Source organism: Mustela nigripes, chromosome 10 (assembly GCF_022355385.1).
Source record: "Mustela nigripes isolate SB6536 chromosome 10, MUSNIG.SB6536, whole genome shotgun sequence".
Lineage (NCBI taxonomy): Eukaryota > Metazoa > Chordata > Mammalia > Carnivora > Mustelidae > Mustela > Mustela nigripes.
The window spans coordinates 37,596,776-37,614,187 of NC_081566.1; positions in this window are offsets into that span (position 1 = coordinate 37,596,776).

Here is a 17,412-nt window from a genome sequence, read left to right on the forward strand (position 1 = left end):
GCTCAGATCATGATCTCAGGGTCCTGGGATCGAGTTCCACATCGGACTCTCTGCTCAGTGGGGAGCCTAATTCCCCCTCTCTCTCTGCCTGCCTACTTATGAGCCCTCTCTCTCTCTCTCTGTCAAATAAATAAATAATCTTTAAAAAAATAAATAAATAAACTCTGTTATCCATTTGATAAGGGTAATGAGGAACATGTGTTTTGTATTTCTGGGATTATAATTTCATTGCTTTGCATGAATAAAGACTTATTCCTTTCTTATTCCTGTTAATTTGCTTTACAGATGGACATCAATAGAGATACACTTAATAAAGTGTGGAAAAAAATGGACAACTTACTATTTGTTCCAACAAAATATAAGGGAGAGAAACAGTGCATTGACTAGGCATTCATCAAGGTGCAGTGTCAAAGTCAAGGTATGTTACAGAGAAGGATGTTGCATTCAAAGGCTGCTGGCCTTGCCATATAAAACAGGACATATGAAAGCCCGATATTCCATTTAGGATATGAATTACCATCCCCTTTTCTACTCACCTCCGTCTCCCTTTTTATTTTAATGATAATGAAACTCTGAATGAGATATTACATGTCAACCTAAAGCATGTGTCTTCAGCGCCCTTGCATTTATTGCCAAATACAGCCCCCTCCACCTCAGCATGTACTTTCAGTGCTTTCCTGCCTGGGAAGGTGCACAAGGACAGAGCAGACAAATCAGAGGTTGACAATAAGGCACACTGATGTAATGTATATAATGTGTCACCTTGACGAGTCACCCCAGGAAGCATTAAAGGGCACAGCCAACCCTGTTTTTATTACAGAATGCTTTTTAGAGGGAATTTACGTTTAGACAGAGATTAATTTCTAGATGGTCTGAATGTAAAATAGTTGACATATCACTTCTGAAGAAAGCCAATACTTGGTCCTTTCATTCTCAAGTATTTTAGTTATGCTTTGAATATATATTTTTTTCTTAGAATAAAAGTTTAATTCTGTTATATAATAGTAAGTAAATTATATGATGGAATGTAAAGAATCATAAGTTAAGAAGGTTGACAGGTATATCTACAGCCTAAGAATATATCTGAATTGACCAAAATATTCTTTAGCAACATTCAATCTCTCCTTTCATTTGCATATTCATTCATGTATTTGTAAAGCATTTATTTGGATCTCATAGTCATTGTATGAGGCACTATGGATACAAAATCCATAATTTTCCCCATGGGGCTTAATGACCAGTGAAGTAAGCATATTCAGAAAATTACAGCACATAGTTCCTGAACATAGTGAGTTCACTCAAGCATGTCTTTGAATGAATGACTACACATACATTGTTAATACGGCCTTATATTTGATATACTATTGGCATAAACATAGTGCTGAGAGGGAAGAGACTACCTATACCACCAGGAGTGTGCGAAGGTGTTAGAGAAGGGAAGATATATGCAATGGGTTTTGAAGGATTAATAAGGAGTCAAAAGGAAAAGGTAGAACACATTTCAAATATAGGAATCAGTGTGCACAAAGGCATAGAAAATGTGACAGAGTTACACATTTTGGGGCCTAGTGAGAAACTCATTCATTGTTCATCTTCTCATATCATGGATATAAGAGTTGTGAGGGGGAAACAAAGCCAAGGGTGTAGGTTAGAGTTGAATTTTATTTCATGTGAATGCTTTTCTAGTTTATCTCATGCTAATTATGGGATCACCAAAAAGTTCAACCAAAACTGTGATTTGTTATTTTAGGGGAAGATATCTGTCAACAGTATACCATCTAAAGGAAAGTCATGATATAGTATCAGAAAGCCATTTACAAGTACAAGAGATGTTCCTAGCCAAAAATGCTCAAAAGCCAAACTAAAGGAAAGCAGGACAAATGAAATATAAAAGTTGAATTCAAAGAAAAAAATATATCCTTTCCCAAGAATATTATTTCAGCCTTTCAACTGAATTCATCTCTAGGACAGTGTAGCACCTGATCATGCAGTCCTTTTTTAGGAATGGGGAAAGATAGATACATTTAGGATTGAATGTAAGGAACTTTAAGTAAGAGCACTAAGTTAGGAAGCATGAAGCGATAGCATCTGATGAAGGGAGGTACAGAGATGCATCAGATGCAGAGATGATTGTCAGTAGGCTACTTTGGGTCTGGTAGGCACTATCAGCTCATCAGCCATTGCGAGCTGAAGTCATAGTGCAAAGACCACAAATTCTTGTCTGTGCACATACAGAATCCTCTTTACCTCATAGAGCCTTTCAGTTTTATTCTTGGGACATGATTCATTGTAAAAATGAATGTGGAGGATTAAATGGTGGTCCCCCAAAAGATATATTCCACTATAACCTGTAAACATAACCTTTTTTGGAAAAAGGGTCTTTGCAGATGTAAATTAAGAATCTCAAGACCAAATCATCCTGCGTTAAGGTGTGCACTAAATCCAATGGCAACTGACCTTAGAGGAAGAGGAAAGAAGACACACAGAGAGAACTTGTGAAGAAGGCAGTATCTGGAATTATGCCAGATTTACAAGCCAAGGAATGCCAAGGATTTCCAGCAGCTACCAGAAACTAAGAGAGATATACAGAACAGACTTTTCCTCAGAGCCTCCAGAAGTAATTGTTGGAGGGAGTAATAGAGAAAATATGACCACTGGTTGACTCCTGAGGTGGATCTGGGCAGAGGCCCTCTCCAGTGTCCTTTGAATATATAGCTCACCCAACTGTTCCTCTAGTGGGAGCCATTCCAAGGACATGGCCTTGAGACAGTAAGGTTTTGTTGAGACCATCTGGACAGTATATGTGACTGGACCTAGTTAAGGCCTGTATATAAAATTTTAAGATTCTGGTGGGCAGGTATAGATATCTATTTTCTCTTTTATTCACTCAAGACAAGCCTCATAAGTAAGTTCCCTTGCTTTAATTAAAACTGCCATCTATCAATCTGAAGTGATCTGTCTCTTTCTTCAGTCTCTCCTTGCCCTCTATGCTAGGGGGCCATTTCAACAGGAACTACCTCTGCCAGTGCCTTCATTTCAGACTTCTGGCCTCCAGAACTGAGAAAGAATAAATTTCTGTTGTTTTAGGTAACCCATTTTGCACTAATTTTTTACAGCAGGCACAGAAAACCAACACAGTGGTCTTGTTCTAATGCTTCAGTTAGCATTCTCCAATTAGGAAATCATAGGTATACTCAGCATTTGGAGTATTCAAATCTGCATCTATCTCAGTTGTTCTAAAATACAACTGCAAATTTTAATTTGATAATATAACTAAAAGACCAAATAAAAGATAAATATTTTAAATGCTACTTAAAAAAAAAAAGTTTTCTATATGTACATTAGAAAATGTTGCCATGGGTCCATTTTGATTTCCTAGACATTCTGGTCAAATTGATTCAGTCTCTAAGGAAAGAGAGACAGAAATGAGAACAAACTCTTAGTCCCATCAGTGCCTGAGCTACCCAAAGCAGACCCCTTTGTGACAAGGTTGCCCTCAATTTTACTTTTACATTTATAATGACTCTCATTACCCTTTCCACTTGTGACATTCTTATTTGCCACTAATTGACCAAATTAATCAGTGGGACGGGAAATAATCGCTCACTAGCTGTCAAGCAAACCCTGTCACTTTGTGACTTCCAAGGGCTCAAAGCCATTCAATTCAATTAGCTTCAGTGTTTCATATACAGCACTATACAGCCAGTTGGAAAATTCTTACATGTTTTGTTCTTTCTTAATTCCCCCATTAGGCAATGACACATCTTAACAAATATGCTAAAAATACATACAGAACCAACAATGGTAAAAGTGCTGCTTTTGAAGGATTCAATATCATCTGCTTTAAAATTATCTGCTACAAAAGTTCTATCTTTTCTGAGTGCCCTTTTAATGTCTGGAGGAAAAACCAGATTTTCTGGTTGTCCAAAAAGATCAGTAGCTAATTACAGCTAATTACAGTCAACTTTCACCTATCTTTGCTAATGGAAAGAAGCACTGATGCAGGCAATTCCCAAATGGCAAATCTTCCATTCGATTTCAGCAAGTAAAACACAAAAGACATTTAAACTTCAAGGATTTTCTCACAGTTCTTTGAGAAAACTCCTGATCAAGTCAGGGGTTGACTTTTAGATTGTCTGGTGGTAACACAGTTATATTACTATAACCGACCCACTGGCCCTACCCTACAACTATATTTAGACTGAAATTCAGATGTGATTCACATCCCTTCACAAGTATGGGCTGAGAAATAAATGGAAGAGCTCAAAGAGCTCATGTCACCAGGTCATAAAGCTTGTAAATCACACTTGCACAACCAGTATTAATTAATAACAACAACCATAATAACAACTCCTGTTACTGACTACCTATTATATGCCAGATACATTACCTTCATTATCTATAATCCTGGCAATAATCTTGCAAAGGTTTTATCATCATCATATTACAACAAGGAACTGAGTCTTGAGGTTATGTGACTGCTCTACCCAAATAGCAAGTAACCAAGGTTAGTTTCAAATTGGATCTGACTACAGAACTTAGACTCTTTCCACATGGCTATTTGAATAAAACAAGTAGACAGTATTTGTTGGACATTCTTAAATTCTTCTGTTACAATTATACATACCTGGTTCATGTACTAATTAAATCACTTTATAAGCCTAGATACTTAACTAATAAAAATATACTAATGTCTTTCTAAATAATAGCATAATTTATTATAAAACAGAAGAAGCTTAAGGGTTTAAGGGTTTACTGTAATTTTAAAAGAATTCAGTTAAATGTTATTTTATTTAGAAAGCACATGACATTAAAAGGTAAGTAAAAGGTCCATCATATCAGTGAACAGAAAGTGAAAGACTCATTGTATCAAGACTCTCGTACCAAAACGTGTCATAATTGTGCTCATACATTAATTTTACCAGGTACCTGTTTGAGTTATCTGCCAAAATTCTCACCTGATTCATGTGTTCTGTGTAAATAATTGTTTTCTAGAAGTGAAGTGAATTTTTTTAACACTTAAAAGTGAGTATGCTAATCAGAGAAAGGCAATTATCATATGATCTCCCTGATATGAGGAAGTGGGGATGCAACGGGGGGGGGTTAAGGGGTAAGAGAAGAATGAATGAAACAAGATGGGATTGGGAGGGGGACAAACCATAAGTGACTCTTAATCTCACAAAACAAACTGAGGGTTGCTGGGGGGAGGGTGTTTGGGAGAGGGGAGTGGGGGGTTATGGACATTGGGGAGGGTATGTACTATGATGAGTGCTATGAAGTGTGTAAACCTGGCGATTCACAGACCTGTACCCCTGGGGATAAAAATACATTATATGTTTATAAAAAATAAAATTAAAAATAAATAAAAAATAAAAAAATAATTTAAAAAGTGAGTATGCTAGAAGAAAGATAAATATAGGAATCCTCAATAAGCAGAAATTATACTTCTTCAAAATGAAAATTGTAATGAAGACATATTATAAATGTTTTCTCATATTCCTCAAAAAGTTTATTATCCTTGAACAATATTGACTCAATTAATTTCATGTTATGATGGTGGTGATTAAATTATCGGTAAAATCCATTCCTATCTACACTGACAGATTGAGTCAAGTAGTATATTAAGGGCTGGAACACAGAAATAATTAGTAGTCTCTGACCACATTTTAATGGAAGAGACACACATATACACAAGTAATTATACCCAAAAGTATACCTTTTGTTGATAGTACCACCATTCACAATTTCCCCTAAAACAGGAATCTGAAGTCCTCCTTAATTCATGATGTTCTGAAATCTCTACTTTCAGCCATTCTCAATGTTTTGATAACTTTATTTTGTTTTGGTTTTTTTTTTTTTTTTAATTTCTTTTTAAATTCTAACCCCTCCTCTCCATCCCCATTCTTCGGCCAGGCCCTTATCATTTGTCAACTAGATTTTTATAACAGCATCCTATCCAATCTTCCACATTTCTGACATATGGTCGATCCTCATATTTTTTCCCATAGAATTATCTGTCTAAATTGAAAGTCCGACCATGTGACTCTCACGCTCTCAGTCAATTAATGAATGTTTTTGTGATACAGAATAGGATTTAATGGCAAAAGAAGTTCCAATCTTTTATGTATTAAATATATGATCTTGGAAGTTACATATCCTCTTTGAGCCTTGTTCCTGATATGTAAATGGTCAATAATAATATCTTGGCAACCTCAGGACTAAATGAGAATATTATAAATAAAACAAAAGGCATGTAGTAATAACTCAACAAAAAATCAGTATTTCACATTCATAATCCTTATTTAGCACTGCATACACAAGCCCTCCATGGCATGACCTTGATATAACTGTACAATCTTACCTTCAGCATCTCTCTGCCTTGTATTTTATGTTCTAATAACATAAAAACATTTTATCGGGGGCACCTGGGTGGCTCAGTGAGTTGAGCCTCTGCCTTCGGCTGGGGTCATGATCTCAGGATCCTGGGATCAAGCCCCACATCAGGCTCTCTGCTCAGCAGGGAGCCTGCTTCCCTACCCACCTCCACAGCCTGTCTCTGCCTACTTGCAATCTCTCTCTCTCTCTGTCAAATAAATAAATAAAATCTTAAAAAAAAATCTATCACATGAAAATGCCATATCATCATGGCTCTACCTATTCTAATAGCTCCATTTGGAATGTTCTTTCCTCTTGGGAAAGCTATCAACAGAAAGCCACCTCACCTGCAATCAGAACTTTTCTGAAGCAACATATATCTGGTGTCTAAGGAAGGCAGGAGTATAAAAGCCAGGCATTTTTGTCTTAATTCTGTCAGACCCAAATATTCATAAAATTGGGTGGACCCAGAATCAGTACACTGTAAGGTAGAAAGGTTACCTCTATACCAAATCCAACCATGGCAAGAGGGCACAAGCAGTCACCCAAGTCACATCTCAAAATTGCATCAGCGCCCCTCCTTCAGCTCATACTTAAGGCCATATAGAGGTCCCATATGAGCTAAAGGAGGGAGGAAAAAAACCCAATCTTCACATGACAATTGGCCAAGTATGTGATGAAAAGCAAAAAAGAGATGATGATTTTATTCCAGCCATCCTTATGGGTAGCCTTAAGGAATAATGGAGAAAGAACATCTTCCAATGCTTAGAAAAGAAAATGATATTATATGTATATATGTCTGGTCAGACAGGCTGTGTGGAAAAGAAAATGGGTCAGTGCTAGTATATATGTAGATTCTGGGCAATGGCCAATGGTCTAGATGTCTGATCAGGGACACAAAAGAAAGAAATAGAAGATATGTTAGTGGTATATGGAAGTAGAAATAAAGCATAAAGATTTTTTGTATCACATTTTAATGTCTAGCAGAAAACACATTAAATAACCAAGAATACAACTCATCTCATTGAAATTAGACAATCAGCAGCAGCAGCAGCAGCAGCCCCAGAACTTGCACAAGGGTAAATGACGGGAATAACCATAGTGGAAGAAATGGAGGGTGGGCATGAGTCTAACATCATAGACCTCCACTTCCTACGACTACTCTAGTTATTGTCATCTCTGAATGCCCAACCTACCAACCATACAAACCAATGCTACATCCCTAATATGACACTGTTACTTAAGAGCATGAGCTGGCCTATGGTAGACAGTTGACTACATTGGGCCTCTTCCATCCTGAAAGGGCTAGTGGTTAGCACTCATAGGGACAGACAACTCTTATGAGTATGGTTTTGCCTTTTGTGCTCATTGAGCCTCAGCCACCATCATTATCTGAATGTTTACAGAATCCCTGAGTCCCAGGCATGGAATACCAAAATAGTATCTAGCAGTGGATTCACTGCACAATGAAGGCAATGTAAAAGTAGACTCAATATCATGAGATCTACTGCTCAAATTATGCATTGCACCACCCAGAAGCAGCTGGCCTTATACTGTATTAGAACTGTCTATTGAAAATGTGCCTGAAGTACCAGCTTGGAAGCAATACTCTGTAGGAATTATGTGGCCAGGATACAGTATAACACTGAATTAGAGAATTTCAATATGGTTCTTTCTAATAGAAAGAACACATGAGTCAGGGAAATAAGGAATGAAAGCAGGAGTGGTCTTAATTATCATCACCCCTAATGACCCACTGAGGGACTTTTCCTACTGGGTTAGAAGTCCTGGTTCCCAAAGGATCACACTCTTGCCAAGGGACACACCATGGATCCCACTGAACTACATGTCATATTTGTCCCTTGGGCACTCTGGATTTCTTGTATTCAAAGACCAAAGAAGAAAAGTCAACACTGGGGCAGGGACATTTGATTTTAAGCCCATATGGAGGTCCCATAGAACACCAGCAGAATATAGTGCTTCTTGGCCAGCTAATCTTCAGTAAAGCAGGAAATAATATTCAGTGGAAAAAAGAAAGTCTCTTCAACAAATGATGTTGGAAAAATTGGACAGCTACATGCAGAAGAATGAAACTAGACCACTTTCCTACACAAAAATAAACTCAAATTGAATGAAAGACCTAAATGTAAGACAGGAATCCAACAAAATCCTAGAGGAGAACACAGGCAGCAACCACTTTGATCCCAGCTACAGCAACCTCTTGCTAGACATGTCTCCAAAGACACAGGAAACAAAAGAAAAATTGAACTATTGAGACTTCATCAAGATTAAAAAGCTTTTGCACAGCAAAGGAAATAGTAGACAAAACTGAAAACCTACTGAACGGGAGAAGATATTTGCAAATATCTTATCAGATAAAGGGCTAGTATCCAAAATCTATAAAGAACTTATTGAACTCAACACCCCAAAACCAAAAAAACCCAGGTAAGAAATGTACAGAAGAGGGGCGCCTGAGTGACTCAGTGGGTTGGGGCCTCCTTTCGGCTCAGGTCGTGATCTCGGGGTTCTGGGATCCAGCCCCGCATCGGGCTCTCTGCTCGGTGGGGAGCCTGCTTCCTCCTCTCTCTCTGCCTGCCTCTCTGCCTACTTGTGATCTCTGTCTATCAAATAAATAAATAGAATCTTAAAAAAAAAAAAAAGAAATGTACAGAAGACATGAACAGACATTTCTCCAAAGAAGACATAAAAATGGCCAACAGATATATGAAAAAATGCTCAATATCACTTGGCATCACGGAAATACAAATCAGAACCACAATGAGATACCACCTCACACCTCTGAAACCAATAATACACTATATCTTAATTAAATTGAATTTGAATTTTAAAAAAATTTAAAATGAAAATAAATTAAGAAAAGAATACTTACAACAGCAACAATAAAAGAATATAGTACTTCTTTCACACACTGAGTGAAGTGAAGAATATAAATCAAACCCAGGTGTTCCACTCCATTCGCTTAGGATGCCCAACTAGAACTATGAATGTCTAACAGCCCCAACCTAAGAGGGTTGTAATTACCAGGTGTTCAGGAATGAGGGCTAAGATTACTCGACAAACTAAAACACCAAGACCTACAGAGGCGATGGCTGAAGTTGGGATGAATTTAGAATAGATTGTGGACAAGGGAGCTAGTGAATACCACTCACAGCCCTGAAAGGAACCGTAGCTATGGGGCTGTATTTCTTCCCTCCCTTTTTTTTTACCTCCCTCTCCCTCATTTACCTCCCTCTCCTAGGTCTTCCCCCAAGAAGGAGAGGCAACAGGAGCCATGAAGGAACTTCTCCCTGAACCATAGATATAGACTTGGTACTGTGAAAAGGGTAAACCTAGGTAACTATGGGGTATGCCATTCAGATATCCCTTCCGGAGAGAATCTGCCCTGGGTACAGTAACAACAGTAGCAAGTTAGTGTACAGCCTCTAGCTGCTGCACCTTAGGGATCTGCCAAAGCACTCACTCCAAAGCCCCACTTTTTCTGGGATCCTTCCAGACAATGACTGAAGCACTGTGGGTGACTGAGGCCAGGAGTACTAGAGTCTGACTGATTTTGGTCTCCCATGAGGGCTCTGGGACTCTTCCAACAAGTAACTGTTCTAGCTGGCCAAGACATTGCAGAGAAGCTCTGCAGTTTGGCTTCTCCTACTCTACCCTCCTCTCCTCCTACTTTCCTTTCACAAGTATTAGGCTGGCATCAAGCTCTATGACTTTCCACTACCACTTCTGCTTCCTTGCCTCTTTGTCCATCACAAGCATTTCCCTCAGAGAATCCCTCACACATGCAATTCTATCTTGACATCTACTTCCTGGAAGACTAAACAAGTACAATCAATTTTATCTATTTCTCATTTCTGAGTCTTTCGATACGCTGTTTTTCTGCCCAAATATCCATCCTCCCTTCAGCTGGCTGGCCTCAACTTTGGCCTCTTTGACCACAGACAACAGATACCAGCTCAGGCATCACATACCCTGGCAAACCTTCCCTGACCTCTCCACCACCACCAAAATCTATGTTGGATGATCCTACTAAGGCTTCCACAGCACAACGTACACTCTCATGGACTCCTCATCCCTCTGATTGGTATTTTTTTTTTCCTTTGGTCTGCATCCCTCCTCAAACTATAAACATCATGTTGGAAGGTCAGTATCTATTTCTTCAGTACTGTATACCTAGTAACCTCTACAATGCTTCAATAGTTGGCATTTTTTAAAGACCTAATAAATATTTCTTAAATGAATACCCACAAGGCAAGAGAATGAAAATCATGGAAACCAGTCAAAGGAGAACCCAGGGAGAAAGGGTGGAAATAGAAGTTAGTAGAATTCCACTAAATGAAAAACACTCTTTAGACATTTTTAAAAGGTACCCTACAGTTTCAGAAGTGGGAAGAGTGGAAAATCTTAAGGGCTCTGACCCAGCTCAGACACAAATCCTCAGAACACTGGATTCTACCCATGACATTATTTTTATTAGCAATGTGGTCAATTCTTGCCTACCTGGGGATGAGGATGTCATTGCACATCCTTAGACTGGTTCCTATCATTGGCCAAAATAAAGCTGTGACTCGAGGGAGTTATTGTATCTTGCATCATCTGGCCAGTTGATGCAAGATACAATAACTCCCTCGAGTCACAGCTTTATTTTGGCCAATGATAAGAACCAGTCTAAGTAGGTTATGGCATGAACTTAAATACACAAAGATTTGCACCTCTTAATTTAGGAAAGAGAAATTAAAACAGAAGATCCTCTACGAAGTAGCTCCGCAATTAATGTGAATTACAGGATACATTAAAAAGAAGAAGGAGAAGGAGAAGGAGAAGGAGAAGGAGAAGGAGAAGAAGAAGAAGAAGAAAAAGCTTCTCAAGACCTCCTCTTTCACCTCCCAATTTGCTGGACTTTCTTATACCTCTTCTTGTCAACTTGAACCCAGATGCTAAGTTTTATATGCCAGATTCCATACCTGCTTCTAAACACTATGGGATTCAGTAACTCTGAGTTCTTTCCTTTAGTACCAAGGTTATGTATTCTTCTGTGTTTAGGACCATTTTCTGTTCCAGCTATTTCTCTGTCCATCTTTACCTTGAGTGAAGACTCTCCACTCTATTCCAAAGGAAACCCAATACTCATCCTCATAAATAGACTTTTATTGGAGGCAAAGAAAAATCATCATTGTAATAATATTTATTTAAAAATGTATCATCCAGATGCCATTAAAATTACATTCATTTTTCTGAGTTAAAAAGAATTACATGCATGAGTACATAGTAAAGTCTATTAAATCAACATTGGTTTGAAGGTAGTTATTATGAAGTCATCAGAAACTGATGTCACTTCAATTAGACATCAAAAGTTGACATGCCCAAGAATTTATCTTATGCAGCAAATTTTGGTCTTAATGTATCACTTTCAAAAAGCCTTAAATTCTCAGAGGGACATTTGTTAAAAGGATAAAGCATGCCTGAAATGTAGTACATTTTCCAACAGTGTTCTTTCTTACTTACTGACTCATCCTCCCTCCCCAGCAAGGAGGCCGTGCAGTTTTGCCAGTAGGCTATACAACCTATGGAACAAAGCAAGCTGCAGAAGTGCTTCTTAAGCACAGCTGTAGCCCCTCCATGCAGACAGCAAGATCTAAAAAGTGACTAACTGGGTTTTCAAACACAGATTATTTTAGGGGGTGGGCAATGCAAGGGTATCTGGGGCTGAGGTGGAGAACCAGGAACGAAATAGCAGGTTTAAAAGGACACGTACGAGGAGGACCAGAAAAAAATATTACAGACAATAAATTACAACCCACAGCCCAACCCAGATGTTGGCTTATGGCACTCCAGTAGCCACTGCAGGGAGAGTTTAGTGAACTACATTAAACATGTGTGCATTTCATTTTATTTAATGTTTAAGCTCTTTAATTCTTTGTGTCTATGAAAAGTCACAGTCAGAAAATCCAGATGGACTATATTAATCAGAGCACATAATTTTAGTGGTAGACGTGCTTATTCCCAAAGCCTGGATATATTCCTAGAGTCTTCGCAATGCCTCGTTGTCTCGAGGTAAGAAATATGGTTGGCTCGGCAGCATTTGTTAATTTATGTAAGAAGGAAAATGAATCACATATAAACATATGGAAATATCCAAATGCCAATTTTTTTAGGTTAGCTCTTTGCGTCCTCATTTTCCTTTTAACCTGGGATTTATGCTATCAATTTTTAACATTAAACAGATTCCTCACTTATACTTAGTTTTCAAATGTGTCTATGTATATATGTGTGTGTGTGTAAATTTCAAAGATATATATGTACGCATGTATATAAATATATATTTATATGTATATTTTAGACTAAGTAAAATTAGTGTTTTCTTTGGATAGAAAACTGACAAATCCTTACTTCAGGATATTACAGTTAAGGGTTATGAACATTTAAGCAGGAGTTACTGCCATCCAGAGGCAGAAAGCCATGAACTGCCATATCCTATTACAGTTTAACCAAAAAGGAAGTAAGCCAAGAAAAATGTATACATTGTTGCAGTTTTGCCCATTAAATCATCGAAGAATAGGAAAATAATACTTATAATCAAGTGTCATTGGGTCTGTGGTCCTTCTGTCTTCATAAGTGCTGGAATATATTTAGCATTCATCAAAGCTAGTCATGGTGAAAGAGAATGCAGCTTTCTGTGTACAAGGCTAACCATTTCCACAGACTCCTCAAAGTGCAAAAGTATGAAACATCCTGAAAATGAACTCTTCTACATGTTTTTGAAAGTATATTTTTCTTGTTTTGAACTTACATGATATCTCAGTGAAGACACTAAAAACTAATGTCTCCAGTGGGTGATGAAGGCAGTTCATTACCCTTCAGCATGGATAAAATATAGTATTTCCTGGCTATGAAAAGCCCATTAGGACACTAATATCCATCATTTGAACGTGCGATTCCAAAAATTTTTCAAAATGTATAAGGTAAATAATTTTAGTACAAATTAGTAAGTAAAATCCTAAAAGATTTTACAAAGCTCAAAGGTGCTGGGATTACTCTGAGGGAGTTCCTTATTATATAGATTCTGACTTAGAGAGAAAATGATATGTTATTTTTCTAGTACTCCATTATTTGATATTACTGACTATGTAAGGGTCAGTTTTCACAGCTGTTCCATAGCCCAAATTCTCTGTGTCAGTCAATTAATAAACAAATATATTAATTCTAGACTATTACTGCTTATTTACATTTTGTTGAAGATTCAAATTCAAAACTTACATCAATTTGGGGTTTTAACACAGGAAGAAATAGTGATTCCAAACTACATTTGCTCTTCCCAAGCACTTTACATACCCATGACAGGTACAGATATAACTTTTTTGAATACTTTTTAAGATTTTGAATACATACACATGTACACACACAATCGGAAAGACTATAAAGATACAATCCTTCTGTTAACCAAGGCTACTTCAATTTTCTAACCAATTTACATTACTCAAAGGATTTCAGGGTCCGACCATTTTAAATCAAATAAAATAAATGACAATTAAATAAGAAAATATTATTAAATAATAAGTTTCATTCCACCAAAAATATTTGTTGTTATGTTAGAATGTTTTCTAGAAGCCCACATTCAAATGTGCCAAGGGGATGGGTGGATGAAGAAGACTTCACCCCTTAGCAGTATAAATAGTTTTGACTTTCAGAAAAATTCCAAAACTACATTCTGTAGTGTCTTGTGCTTTGATCCTGTCTGAAAACCCTATTCCACTTTTTGTTTGTGAGTATCTTTCCATTAGATCTCTTGTATGTACAGGGTTATCAGTGCCCTCTACTGGTTTTCAGCCTGAAGTTTAAAAAAAAAAAAAAAACCACCAAAAACTTTGGGGGAAAAACAAGAAGAAAAATGAAAAATGAATGGAAACAGTCTTTCAAATCCTGGGAAATTTCACTCTATCTAAAATCCAAAAAAAAAAAAAAAAAAGATTAACTTAAGCTGATGTTTTTTGTTCACTTGTCTTAATTAACTCTTTATATCGAAGATCACAACTGTTGTGAAGTGGGTTGTTTCTGAGGAATTCCAAATCATTAAGATTTAATTCTTAATTCAGCTCCAAAAAAGGAGGTAGCAACACAGAATAAAGGAGGAAAAAACTGAAAATAGATTGAAAATAATTAATTTATTTTTATATATACATAAACTATTTGTAAATTACATAGGATAAGGTTTGGTGATACATACATACTAAACCACTAACAATAATCTTTGAAAATAAGTGGTATCAGAGATAAAGACTAAAGAGGATTATTTTCACTCCTTCCTTATTATACACATTGTTTAAAATTTTAACAAAGGGATTTGATCCTGAATCCCTGTACTCCTCACTTCTTCTCCAAATACCATTCTCCCATTGGGCCACAAGTAGCCTTCATTAGTCTGCTAACTTCTCTCCCTTCATCCCTTTTGATCTCCCTATAGTCGGTCTCATATAGAAGTTAGAGTAGTCCTTCTTAAATATGACATATGTTATGCCTTTCCCCCACCAAATCCAACTTATGGCTTGCCATCATATATTTTAAAAATAATCAGTTTTGTTCTCCAAATTTTCCAGAAGCTTAAAAAAAATTCTTGGCACATAGTAAGTGTTTAATGAATAGTGAATACACAAATAAGAATGTACTATGAAATTTTTAAAAAGAAAAATAATTCAACTTATAGATGAAAACCAGCTACTAACAGTTTGACTTGAGTGAATTCATTTGACCTCTTTGGATCTTATTTGTCATATGGACTAAATAATGAGCCAAGGTCTAAAGTTTTAATGGTTTGAGGTCTCCAGTTTTTTGCACCTAAACACACACACACACACACACACATGCACTCACGCACACAGAAGCAGACATCTTACTATAGGAGGAAACCTATCTTTGATTGTTTTTTGATGACATTACACTAAATAAGTGATAGAACTCTGAAGAATACAGGTGACATTGAATGCTTGCTATATGCCAGTACTATGATACACATTAACAAACAGATTTAGAACTTCAGGTGTATTCACTTATTTATACTTCAAACAACCATTGATGTAGGTGCCATTATTATTTTTAATTTCAGATAGGGGAAATGAGACACAGAATGATTAAATATTGTTCCTGTAGTCATAGTTAGCAAGTGAAATATTTGGGATGTAAACTCTCTCTGGTTGCATCACTCAAAGCCACTCCAGACCAGTGATAGTCACCAAAGGAATGCCAGGTACTAATAGGCTTTGTCTAAACCAGCTTCCATTCTTAGGTTAGAAAGAAACACATCCGCCATTGACTCACATAGGTGATGTATGGGTATTTGTACAAAAAGGGGTTCTATTAAAAATAAAAAAGAGGGGAATGGATTCTACGTAGACAAACAATAGTGTTTCTTACAAAATAAAGACTTGTTAACAACATAAATGTCTACCACTAACAGAGAGAGAGTGAAGTAAATGGCTCCATATCACAAAGGTAAAATATGATGAAGCCACTAAAAATGAGGACAACACTGAACAATAAGAGAAATGCAGAGATACAGAAATGCAGAGAGGAAAATCAGAAAGCACTATAATTATAATTATGCAAAATTGTACATGCATATGAACAAGACGAAGAAAAATTGTGTGTTTAGTTTTTTTTATTTTTAGATTTCCATTATTCCTGATTTATTATTGTTTGTGTAGCAAAGAAAAAGAAAACCAGTAATCAACACCAATTTTCCTAAAAACCTACTCTAGACAAATGATCTAAATATAATATAGCCTGAGCAATAGCCCAACGAAAACTATAAAGAATGTTTATCACATAATGAAAATATTGATCCTCATGAAAAGCACATGATTTGTTATATTCCTCTTTATTCCTCTTTATTCCCTACCATCATTTCCTTTGAGGGAAATATTTCCTTTAATACATCTCATTCCTCAATTCTAGAACCTGTCTCTCATTACACAATTACCTTAAGATTTAATTCATAATTTTTATATAGCAACTATAATTGGAGAAGAACTCTACAGGTAACATGTTCTGTTTTGGGAAGAGGAGGGGGAAGTGTGTTTGTTATATAGAGTGGATGGAAAAGATTATTTACCTGGAAATCTACCCACAAATTGTAAAATTTTAAGTTTGAAAAAATTAAAATCACATGATCTTCCTGTACTTTGTTAAACTATATGTGTATGTAGATATATGCACACATGTGCTGTGTACGCATCAGGTTATAAATGTTTTTATTTTTGTTTATGTGTATGTGTTCTATAAATAAATCTAACTGAATTATAATTAATTCACCTTGGTGCTTTCTTGTTGTTTTCTTCCCTGATATGTTTAAAACTCAAAATACAATAAAAATGTCTGATAGTATCTATACAATGATTGGGATGCAATTTGAATCTTATCTATCCTAAACTAATATTTGCAACTGTATAATATTTGGCTAAAAGGATTCTTTACATTTCAATATTGTTTGCCACAAAATGGTAAGAGGGTCAGAAAATACTCAGTTGAATTGGAAAGAGAAACTATCCTAACCAGAAAAGGCAAGAGTTCACATCAATTTCAACCATTTACAAAAAAAGCTTGATAAAATTAGCTATAAACAAAACAAAAATGTATATTTAGGAAAAAATTATTATGAAAACAACTTAAGATATTATATAATATTATAGATAATATTTATAAAATTACAGAAGCAATAAATTTAAGACCTATGACAGGAAATAAAATTTTAAATCAACAAGAGAAACAAACAACAGAATTGGATTCCCAAAGATTTTAGATCACAGACAACCAGTTGCATAACATAAAATAAATATATTAAAAATATTTTTTAAAAACAAAAATCTTGGAACACCTGAGTGGTTCAGTCAGTTAAGCATCTGTCTTCAGCTCAGGTCATGATCCCAGGGGTTCTGGGATCAAGTCCTGGGATCAAGTCCTGTATTGTGCTCCCTGATCAGCAGGAAGCCTGCTTCTCCTTCTGCCTGCCACTCTCTTCCTGCCTGT